This window comes from Musa acuminata, chromosome BXJ3-6 (assembly GCF_036884655.1).
Source record: "Musa acuminata AAA Group cultivar baxijiao chromosome BXJ3-6, Cavendish_Baxijiao_AAA, whole genome shotgun sequence".
NCBI classification, from domain to species: domain Eukaryota; kingdom Viridiplantae; phylum Streptophyta; class Magnoliopsida; order Zingiberales; family Musaceae; genus Musa; species Musa acuminata.
The window spans coordinates 1,547,171-1,559,586 of NC_088354.1; the positions used below are offsets into that span (position 1 = coordinate 1,547,171).

The window sequence follows — 12,416 nt, forward strand, 5'->3', positions numbered from 1 at the left end:
AAGGTAGAAACATCGAGCTCATGAGGTGTTTCTAACATGAAAATCGAGGTCACGAGAGGCTTTTCAACTCGACCCTTTTGATACTCAAGTTAATAACTCGAGATGAATGTAGGCGTGAATAATCAAAAGAAGTAAAAGACCCCCTTATCATGTGGGTGAGGCTCATTCCTTCATTTAAGCCTCTAGGGCTTTATTAAAAGTCTTCTCTAATTTGTCCCGATTTCTTATAGAGTGAATTAGTTCTCGAGTCCCTTGTAGTCTTGGCGTCGGTTCTACAACAGATCGATCTACCACCATTCTGCTCTTTCTCCTCAAGTTGTGATGTCTCCTATTTCTTGTACAGGCTTCTTTTGATCTATTGGTCGTTAGACGATTGAGGTCCACGCTCCGCTTTTCAACCGCTCAAGAGGGGAGGAGGTCCTAACCTCTCCTTTGTTAAGGGAGGTAGTTCTCATCAACACAAAGGTTCGTCGAGACTTAAAATAAAAAAAACTCACATGACTATGATTTAGTGATGAGTGCACCACTCCTATATTACTTACAAGCTAAGTATTTCATCCCGATCGAGTTCGGTTTTCAAGTCCCTCGACCTTGTCAGCGTCCATTTGACTTCACGCTCGTGTCATTTTGCTTATCCTATAACACTCTAGAGATGGGACTTTGTCTTCCCATCTATTCGGTGATAGTGTTTTGCCTATAATAGCTCTCTAGATAGTGTTCAAATCGTGACACTATCTGATAGTGTTTAACGAATAATATTGGTGTACTGAAATTACTGTGACCCGTAAACATTTTGCTGCACCACACCGCCACCATCTATGGGGAGGTGGCCTACCTCCTCGACCTCCGCGTCTCCCCCTCTCGTCGGTGACTCTCACCACCCGTTAATCTCCCCCACCACACTAATCATTATATTTAATACTAATCTAATCAAGTGGCTTCCTTAGGCGAAGGGGGATCGCTCTGAAGCTGGTGCAGAGGCTGGAGGAGTGGTCTAAGGAGAAGGGGGCGGGGTACGCGTACATGGCGATCCTAGTGCACCCCATGGTAGCCCGCCGCCTTCCGCTCCCCCCACGCGTCGCCGTCCGCCGCCTAACCCACACGAAAACAACCGTCGTCACGACAGAGGCACCTACCAGGGAACATCATCTTCTAATTGGTGGAAAGATGTGGGACTCGGAGGTACCACCACTGGGAGTCGATCGAAATGGGCTAGTTCGACCATGGTGGTAGACCGAAAGCTACATGGTTCGCATCTGCCTACATCTCGCCGTCATCACCATCACCCAGGCGATGTGCACCCACCATCACCATTATTAATTGGGTGGTGCGTGACACATCCGCCCCATAAGGATGATGATGCGCCGTTACCCATACTTACCGTCCACACAGCTCCCTTGTAGGGCGAAGCTCGCATCTAAATTACATAATATATGGCGCTATTCGTGCCACGCTGCCCTGCTCTGCTTACACAGGAAGTAAGCAGAGGGACCACGCAGCCATAGTTGCCATTTCCATTTGGAAATTCAACCCCTCTTCCTGTGCTTCTCTTACAGCTATGTATATGCACACTGCTCTCTTTCTCTCTCTCAATCTGGTCTTTTTCTGTTCTCTCTCTGTGACTTATGAGCTGCTGCTATATATAAAAAGAGGGAGGGAGAGAGTAACCGCACCTCCGCACCTCGTCCCAACTACTGACCGAACCCCATACCTTACCCTTCCCATCTCTTATCTCTCAACCCACCATTGATGCCCTTCAATTCATGCCAACTACTCTTTTCTGAAGAAAGAGAGAAGTTCCATTGCCATCACTTACTTCTCCTACTTGGGAAAGACATACATATCTGAAGACACAAGCTGCAGCGGCGTGTTTCTGTTTGTTCTTCTTTTGCTTGCTGCATACTAAGTGATCGAGCATAGTGAGAGGACAAAGGGAGAAACACTGCAGCGGGGTCCTCCACGCCCTGTTGTATACGTGACGGAGTTCACGGGTGGAAGGGATCACGGACCCCACGCGCGATGGGTGAGACCGCGGAGACTTGTATGACCATGAGGTTCCTCTTCAGAGACGACGACGTCTCGGATCACTTATGACCGTTGGCGAATGATACGGGACCCATACGACCAACATGTGGATCCCATCGACGCTGGCTTAAGGCGTTAACCGGGTGAACATTTGCGGTCGGTCGGCAGAACAAGTGTTTCACGTCTGCGGAGACACTAGGCAGCGAATGCCGTGTCGACCACAAGGTTCACGTTCAGAGACGTATCACGTCTGTCGGAGAACAAGCCTTTGCTCACGTCGCTATCGCTGTCGCAGTCACCATCACTTCACGGATGGGCTTTGAGAGGAAGTGCGTCCACCGAGTGTCTATAAAATGGTTCTCTGCAAGACCGACTATGGCCAAATGAAATAGTACTCGGTGAGATATGACTAAGGGTACGATTCTAGTTATCTTAATTTTATTTATTATAATTATCTTATTTAGGATAGTTAATAGGGATTTTAAAGAAGTCTGTGTATTGTTGCAACATTACAGAAGATTTCTTAGGATCCCATTAACTATCATCATTAAGATAATTAAGTATTAGATTAATATTTTTATTTATGTATATTTTCCCGTGCATGTGTAATTAAGTGTTATGAATGCGCTTTAATTTTATAATGTATATTGATTGTGTTTGTATGTGGATACTGTGAATGGAATGAAATCTGTGTTATAAGTAAAACTTTCCTTTTTCGGCTACTTCATTATGCCACAATATTTTTTTTCTTTTTTGCTTCATTTTTTTTTTCAGATTTGATACGGAACAGTTCTCCATCGGAAGCCTAGCGGGGAGGGATTCGGGTTGCACCAGCAGGCACAAGACCAGCCATCGGAAACCTAGCAGCGGCGTCGAGGAAGCCTCGGCCTCGAGGCTCTTCCACGGCAAGCGCAAGCGCCACCGCGGCGGCCTCCGGCGGCGGCAGGGTGCACCGGTGCTCGGTGTGCCTGAAGACGTTTCCATTGGGGCAAGCGCTGGGGGGCACAAGAGGTGCCACAACGACGGGAACGTCGGCAGCGGCACTACCCCGGCGGCGATGACGTCGTCGGAGGGGGCGAGCTCAACTACCCCGGCGGCGAACATCATCTCAGAATTTTCGGAGCCCAACTAACCTTCTTTTATTGGCTTTGGATAAATCAGATCATAGATCTCTCATGTTTGAGGGATATATATCGAATATTTTGCTAACTTGAGCTATCTCATCAAAATTATTTTTGGTTTACTTTGACACGAGAAAGATATCTTACATATGCTTTCAAATATGTCAAATGTAAGTTCTCATCATTAATGATAAAACACACATCAAATGTTGATTTTTGGATAATAATTATGATCACTAACAACCCTCACGTATTCAGTGATACCATGATGATGCATGGGAACAGAGACCATCCATCATTCATCATACTTGTAGTTGATGTTGTAAAGTGTCTAATATTAGTCAAAATAAACATATTTATAAACCTTGACTGTGTATATATATATAGTAACAGTTTGCTTTTTTATCATCCATCCTTTGGTCTGCATGGCAAACTGAACAAACTAATGAAGCACAAACTTATCGACCAATGAGATCAGATCATTATTTCTTATAGAATGTTAATTGCATTATGCTCTTGATGCCATTATTTCAACTTCCAATCTGTCTAGTCAAAACAAAGGTTACTGCTTATATGATAGACTATCTTACATCATTCAGAAACCTCATGTGTTGCCTCTCTCAAATTCTCCCCTCCCCGCAAAAAAAACACATAATATATGTTGAAAATTTCGATTTATCGATGTGTACATCGATCTGGATCGATTGTGTTGGTGTCATCACTGACAATAAGACAATTTTCCTTGTGTGCTTGCAGGCTTGGTGGTAGAAAAATTAGGACAAGTGGTACTTGCTTTATATATTCTTCAAGATTTATTTAAGATTATAAATAGATTTTTAAAATTTATATATTAAATTTTATATTTCTTTTTTTTTTTTCTATGAATCCCTAATTAAAAAAATATTTTCATATTCTTATAATGTAACTCAAAATCATAATAAATTATTAATATTATGATGATTCTTAATATGTTTATTTAAAAAACTAGAAAATATCTCGTTATGATCGATGCAACCTTTGTTGGTAAAATCTTTGATCGTAAATCTAACCATTATATCGTTTAATATTATTCTTTAAATTATATTTATATAATAGACTCTTTTATATTTATTAAGCAATTCGATGAGTTCTCAAACATCATTCTAGTCATTAATTTCAATTCTTCTTTTATTGCATCATACCATTTTTCAAAATCCTTACTTTTCAAAACTTGTGAAAACAATGAGAAATTATTTTAATTTCTATATCATAATCTAATTCTTGTAGATATTATATATAATAATCATAAAGAACATATCTCATTTTGTTCTGACTTTTTTTTTAAACTACCGATTGTGATTGTTCTACATGATCATTAGCGATGGCATTAAAATCAAATAAGAGTTTCTCAGTATTATGTTATTATTCACCTAATTAATTCTTTTAATGATTTGAAGAATAACAATCTCTTGAAAATAATAAAGGAATATCAACTTGTATTTTCTCAATATCAAGATTAAATTTTAAGATTTTCACTCATACTTATTTGTTATTTTCTAAAAATTCTGCATTATTAGATTTAATTATCCTCATACTATGATTAGAATAATTATATATATATATATATGAATTTTTTTAGATAAATAATAAAATATTTAGAAATAGATATTAAATCTAAATTTCTTTAATGTGAATTGAAGACCCATATATTTTTAGGACAATATGCAATGTTTCAAGTTGAGTATCCTATCAGTTCATAATTGAAAAAAAATGATGAAATTGATTTACTAGGAATCATATTCAAAATGCGCTTGAATGGCATATCGTGGATAAGCAATCCTTCCCCTTGGAGATACCATCATATCCAAGACTGTGGGCTGGTGCATACTCCTACTCTGAGCGATATACGAAGGCTGATGCTCTTGAAATCGCACAGTAAGCAATGAATGGCTACATAAGCATCCTTTTCAAGGTTGTGGTATGTTTGTTCTTGGAGATTGTCACACTGGCCTAGCTCTGATCATTAACCAGCCATCTGTACCTAGCTCTCAACAAGAGATGGTGAATATGCTAGGGTTATACCTAGATCATTACAGGCATATGACTTTTTAGGACAAAAAGTTTGCATACAGATATATTTGAGTGTAACAGACATCTGAACTAAGAAGAAAGTAATTATTTTTTCTTATGTGATGTCTAGTTTCCTTTCATCAGTTGAAATATTATTTCTTGCAATGTATGACCCATATAATCTCCATCACACTACTGTTGTCAGTGTCTCTGCATCATCCCCTCATGCACATTTATCAGTGGCACATATGATCAGACTTCTTAAAATATACTTAAGTTTTAATTACATGCTAAGCAGGCCTACTTCTTCTCTGTGGTCATGCACATATATTAGTGGCACATATGACCCTCTGCTCTGATGAACATTGAACAAACCCCTAAGAATATACATTCTGGTGATAAGAATTGGGGACAAAAGCTCCTGTATGATGCCTCACATGCATGAATTATCATCTGCACTTGTGTATGTTTTTAAATGGTTCATATGTGTATACCTGTAATTTATATATCAGTATGAGTTTTATGGTGCTTCTTAGTTTCTTCATGACTGAATCTTTTTGTACTTCTAAACAAGAATATTTTCAGGTATGCAGAAAGAAGGGGAGTAAACGTGTTGGCTGAGATTGATGTGCCCGGCCATGCTCTCTCATGGTAGATAAAGTCCAAAGGCCTTTTAGCTCTTATTTTGTTGTATGGATTTAAAAATTCTTGAATTTTTAACTAAAAGAAATCATGTTGTTATTATATTAACTCATACTGCTCTTGGTGATCATAGCCTGCATCTTCAAAGATGTCTTATTTTCTGCAATGCAATAATATTCTTTTTCAATTTATTTGATTTTTCTCTGTGAATTGGGTTGGGAGTGATTACACAACCCAGATAAAACTCTATAAATTATCTTTTGTAGGGGTGTGGGCTATCCTGATTTGTGGCCCTCAGCTGAATGCCAAGAACCACTTGATGTCAGTAAAGAGTTCACATTCAAAGTAATTGATGGAATTCTTTCTGGTAAATTTTCTTCTTCTTGCTGTTTGCATCTAATACAATACGGTTTCAGTGATTTAGATGTTAACAAGACTAGCCACACATAATAATCAGGTTCCCAGAGGCACCTGACAAATAAAGCCAGAACTTTCTACAAGATTAACAGCAGAGTTTGATCATATCTGCAATTGATAATATTGGATGAATACAATACAGTGAATTGATACCTTTGATGTGACTTCTTTTCTAAGAATTTATTCTCAAAGTTCATGATATTTTTAGTTTAGAAAAGCAAGTTAGATTATCTTTCATGATGGTTGTTAGATGAATGACTAATTCCTGATTAATGTTTCAGATTTCATTAAGGTTTTCAAGTTCAGGTTTGTCCATTTGGGGGGGGTGATGAAGTTAACACAAGAAAGCTCATACATTTCCTGTTAATTGTAATAGCACCTCATTTGTTTATGCCTCAACATGTTCTTTTTAGTCATCATGGTCTGTGGTGGGCAAACTTGAAACTTGTAGAGACAACGGAAACTATCAAATACTACTTCACTGATTTAACTTTCTTTTTGGGTCATTTCTTGACATTTGATCTTTACAAAGTCACTTTTCATGTTTTCCTTTTGGACTTTTGTTTTTCTACCATTCATGTTTCATTTGATGTCTCATACAAATAGCAAAAGATGGCTTTAAGAAACAATTGTTTTAGAAGTTTAGATACTTCGAATCAAGGTTTTATTTTAATTTTGGTTACTGGACCCAGACATATCGAGTTTCAAAAAAAGATCTGAAAAATAAAAAATAAAAAAAAGGTTATTTTTTTTTATTTTTGGTTACTGGCCAATCATTGACATCATCTTGAATTTAACCGTCCGACCCTTCAACAAATGAATCCACGAAAACAACCGTCGGAGGCACCTACCAGGGAACATCATCTTCTTATTGGTGGAAAGAAGTGGGACTCGAAGGTACCACCAATGTGAGTCGATCGAAATGGGTCAATTCTACCATGGTGGTACACCCAAAACTACATGGTTCGCATCTGCCTACATCTCGCCGTCATCACCGTCACCCTGGCGATGTGCACCCACCATCACTGTCATTAATTGGGTGGTGCGTGACACATACGCCCCATAAGGATGATGATGCGCCATTACCCGCTACTTACTTTGTGGCGAAGCTCGCGTCGAGATTACATGATATGTGGCGCTATTCGTGCCACGCTGCCCTGCTCCTGCTCTTCATCCCTGATTAACGTATGCCTATGAACGTATAAATGTACATACACGTCACATCCTTCGAGCATGCTATTATGGACATGGGAACGGAATAGCTATGCCATTTCCATTATGTACACTGGAAGTAAGCAGAGGGACCGCGCAGCAATAGTTGCCATTTCCATTTGGAAATTCAACCCCTCTTCCTGTGCTTCTCTTACAGCTATGCATATAAAAAGAGGGAGGGAGAGAGTAACCGCACCTCCACACCTCGTCCCAACTACTGACTGAACCCCATACCTTACCCTTCCCATCTCTTTTCTCTCAACCCACCATTGATGCCCTTCAATTCATGCCAACCACTCTCTTCTGAAGAAAGAGAGAAGTTCCACTGCCATCACTTCCCCTCCTTGGGAAAGACACATACATATGTGAAGACACAAGCTGCAGCGGCGTGTTTCTGTTTGTTCTTCTTTTGCAGCACCATTGATGCCCTTCAATTCATGCCAACTACTCTTTTCTGAAGAAAGAGAGAAGTTCCACTGCCATCACTTATTTCCCCTACTTGGGAAAGACACAAGCTGCAGCGGCATGTTTCTGTTTCTTCTTCTTTTGCTTGCTGCATACTAAGTGATCGAGCCTAGTGGGAGGACAGAGGGAGAAATTGGCCGCCATACTAAGTGATCGAGCCTAGTGGGAGGACAGAGGGAGAAATTGGATGGTGGAGTTTATGGCGGTCGTGGTGATCAGGGGGTACGACGCGTAGCGGGACCCGGGGGGAGCAGATGTGGGAGGTGGGGTACAGCAGCGCTGCCATGTCCGCCACTCCCCTTCCTTCCTCATGCTCGTCCGTGTTCCTTCTCTTTTTTTCTTTTTCTTTTTGTGTTCCATTCTTTCCGATCATCTCCTGTTTCTGAGTTAACGCACTTTGGACATCCTTTTGTGATCTTATTCTCCTCAGTAAGTATGCGTATGTGTATGAAGAAGCACAATCATAATGTTAATAAAGGTGGCGGAGATGATTAGCAAGCCGGAGAAGGAGGACACCGTGACATCGGCGCCGCCTCTCGGCACCTTTCTTGCCGTCCCTCCTTCGCCAGTAATCCCTGCCACCACCCGTGAATGATCGCGCGTGGGCCCTGTCCCGCAGGTCCCGTGATGATTCCTCCCACCCGTGAACGACGACGCTACAAGGCGTGGAGACCCCGCAGGTCCCGTGATGATCCCTCCCACCCGTGAACGACGCAACAAGGCGTGGGGACCCCGCAGGTCCCGTGATGATCCCTCCCACCCGTGAACGACGCAACAAGGCGTGGGGACCCCGCAGTTCCCGTGATGATCCCTCCCACCCGTGAACGACGTCACAAGGCGACCCCGCAGGTCCCGTGATGATCCCTCCCACCCGTGAACGACGCGGCTGCCGAGCGGTGGCGACGTACGAGCCTCTCTCGCATCACACTAATTACTGTCTTTAATACTAATCTAATCGAATGGCATCCGGGGATTACACGTCCTCGCCAACCCGCCCTCCCTCGGCACCTTCCTTGCCGTCCCCTCGGGCTGCTCCTTCGCTGTCCGGTGTGAGGGGGCGGGCGCGTTCGTTGCCGTCCCGCCCGCCTCGTGGGTGGTGGCCAGCGTGTGGAACTCCAAGGAGGTGTTCCCGCTGGAGGTTCGGGGGGCAGGGCGTTGGCGGCGAGGGCTGGCGCGGGCGAGCCGCGCGGTGGACCGGGCGCTACCGTGGCTGCGCATACCCCGCTGGAGCGGCTCGCACGCCGCCATCACTCGGCAGCCGGGGCCCCCCCACGCCGTGTTGTCCGCGTGACGAAGTTCACGGGTGGGATGTATCAGGGGTGGGAGTTCAGGGGTGTGAAGGATCACGGGAAGGCGCACTACTTGCGCGTGCGCCTGCTCCTGTGAGACGATGTGGATGTCTCGTAAGGGCTGTTTCTGCTTGGACGAGATCTGCATGTTAATGATGGTGACGATAACGTGGGCAGACGATGAGGTTTCCAATCACTCATAATCATTGACGACTGAAACGGGTTCATAGGATAACATGCGGATCCCATCATCGCTGGCTTAAGCTATTTCAGTGTGTGAACAGTTCCCTTTCGCATTCACCTCACGGGTGGTTTTTTTTAGAACGAATGGATTCGAGGCGTCTATAAATACAATGGTTCTGATACACATTCGAGTCATTCGAGTACGAGTGACTGACTGTGTGTACGAGTGATGGCTAAGTGTTTAATATTTTTTATCTTTATGCTAATTACTATATTTGTTTTGATAATGTCAGTTTATGGGATAAGTAAAGAAGAGTGCTGCAGGCTTCGTCTGCCGTGCTGCTCCTCGTGCTGCTCCTCTTCAGCTATTAAGATTAATAGCACTGTGTAGTTTGTTATTGTAATCCTCCTCGTACTTTATCTAGTGAATGTGTTTTAATTTTGTAATATATATGGTTGTGTTTGTACGTGGATATTATGAATGAAATGAAATGAGGAGGTTAAATCTGTGTTACGGTAAAAATTTTCTTTTGTTTTTTGTTTTTTTTTTTTTTCTTTCTTTGTTTTTTCAGGTTTGATAGGAGATCCAAGCGCTTCGATCACCTGCCGGCAAAGGAGGAGTACTTGGCTCTGCCTCCTCGTGCTCGCTCGCGGATGAGGGCCCGGTGCTCATGCCAATGTTGACCTCCGACTCGGCACCGCCGGCGAAGCTCGAGTACAGGCCTTCCGTCTGCGGGAAGGCATTCGGGTCGTACCAGGCCCTGGGCGGGCACAATGCCAGCCATCGGAAGCCTAGCAGCGGCGTCGAGGAAGCCTCGGCCTCGGGGCTCTTCCACGGCAAGCGCAAGCACCACCGCGGCGGCCTCCGGCGGCGGCAGGGTGCACCGGTGCTCCCTCGGTGTGCCTGAAGACGTTTCCGTTGGGGCAAGCGCTGGGGGGCACAAGAGGTACCACAACGACGGGAGCGTCGGCAGCGGCAGTCCCTCGGCGGCGATGACGTCGTCGGAGGCGGCGAGCTCGAGGCACAGGGCGTTCTATCTGAACCCGCCAACGTCGCCGAACCCGGAGTTCGACGACGTAAACGGGGTGCAGAGCCTGTCAGCCTTCAAGAAACCGAGACCTGTCATCCCGGCATGAGCGAGTCAACTCCAGTGCGTGGAATATTGGTCATTCGTTGTGTACAGAGAATGACCCATTCTTTGTAGCTGAAGTCGATTCTTTCCCTAACGTCAAATTGATTTCTTTAGAAATCGTTTTCGATGGAGGAATTTACCTGCTTTAGTAAATTCATGTTGAATTGTATTTCTCAATTGTGTTGCCAATCTTTTTGTACGTATCATAAAAAATAATTTTCACGATTCTTTTGCGGAGGTTCTTTAGACCTATTATTATAACTCACTGTTTATTCCGTGCCACAGACTGGGATCATTCTGATGCCTGATATCAAACTCTCTTATTGTTCACATTTTTTCATTCTGGGATTTACCGAACAACTTCAACTTCGTTATCGGGAAGTTATATTAGCTGGTGCCTTGGTGTTTATATTTTTGCTTCCAGAAGGAGTCATGGCAGCTACGATCGGTCAGGTAAGATGAATATTGAGACAACCTTGTAAATATTTTTCTTCTCATCCAGCTTAATATAATAATTATTATATTGTAGGGATTTTCAACTAAGCTTTTGTTAGAGATCATTATTGGGTACTTGCAGTCGGGTAAACCTATTGCAAATATAACATTCACAACATACGGCTCTACTGCACTTGTTACGGCAAAATTTTTCATTGTACAACTGAAGCTAGCACATTACATGAAGATTCCTCCAAAAGTAATGTTCTTGATACAGGTATTTTCTGGTTAGCTTCGGTGTCCAACTGTGGACCTTATAGTCGGTGAAAAATATATGTTATCCAGAATTATTGCCCAAAGGAAGTACTTGGACATGCCCTTGGGAAAGAAGGTCATTCGCATTAGGAGTCACATGGGGTGTTATAGGTCCAACTAGAATGTTCTATCCTCATGGCACGTACTCCATCATCTTTATCTTCATTATTATTGGATTCCTTGCACCGGTGGGAGTGTGGATATTATCACGTTTATACCCAAAAAAAACATGGATAAGACTTATTAACTGGCCAGTTATATTCAGTGTTGGTTCCATCATGCCTCCTGCCACTTCGGTTATTATTTGGTCATGGTTTATAGTTGGCTTAATATTTAACTACTTTGTCTTCCGAAAGTTCAAAAGGTGGTGGGCGCATTATAATTATCTGTTATCAGTTGGATTGAATTTCGGAGCAGCTTTTTTTAACTATTTTTGTTATTATATTTCTTCAATTTCGGGATATATATGGACCAGATTGGTGGGAATTAGAGATGGATGATCATTGCCCCTCGGCTCATTGTCCTACAGCATCAGGAGTTGTCGTAGAAGGTTGTCCCATGATCAATTGAGTGATCAATCGTAGGTGACTACCATTAATTTGTCGAAAGGGTGTTATTGTTTATGATTCAGTTATTAAAACAACATAATTTGTTGTTAAAATAGATACTTTGACCTGTACAATCTCTTGGGTACGGAGTAAAAAATAAAAGGAGCTCTAACAAACGAGGTAAGGTCTAAAACTAACACCACACAAATTTTTCGTATAAAAGGTTTATGAGAAAGTGATTATTTTGCTATGCTAAAGAAACTTTATAAATTATTATATTTTATTCCACAAAAAAAACACCTTCATCTATGTGTCGTCAAGTCCCGAAGACGATGTTCATGTTGTTCAACAGAGAATATCATTGTCATTTAATAAAATAATATAATAATATCAAAATAAGATATTTAGATTAAAATAACCCATAGATTATGCGCTTATTAATCTTGAATTACTATTTTTTTTTAATATTGAATTAACGTTTAGATTAACAATACAATATAATGTTTCACCCATCCCATATATATGAGGGTTAAATTGAAAATGCATATTTACAAATCTCATCAAGTTTAGCAATTCAGCTTT

General features: G+C 42.1%; 3 long non-coding RNA genes across 3 annotated transcripts; all 3 read left to right on the forward strand.

Moving 5' to 3' along the window:
- Positions 1-990: 990 nt before the first annotated feature.
- Positions 991-3,353, forward strand: LOC135641223 (uncharacterized). The gene is made up of 2 exons (XR_010497676.1): positions 991-2,440; positions 2,800-3,353. It is a non-coding gene; the product is annotated as an uncharacterized LOC135641223 (long non-coding RNA).
- A 1,555-nt stretch (positions 3,354-4,908) lies between these two features.
- On the forward strand, positions 4,909-6,673 carry LOC135641222 (uncharacterized). The gene is made up of 3 exons (XR_010497675.1): positions 4,909-5,060; positions 5,781-5,846; positions 6,104-6,673. It is a non-coding gene; the product is annotated as an uncharacterized LOC135641222 (long non-coding RNA).
- Positions 6,674-7,011: 338 nt separating this feature from the next.
- Positions 7,012-10,773, forward strand: LOC135641219 (uncharacterized). Its single transcript, XR_010497672.1, has 2 exons — positions 7,012-9,803; positions 9,976-10,773. It is a non-coding gene; the product is annotated as an uncharacterized LOC135641219 (long non-coding RNA).
- The last annotated feature ends 1,643 nt before the right edge of the window (positions 10,774-12,416 follow it).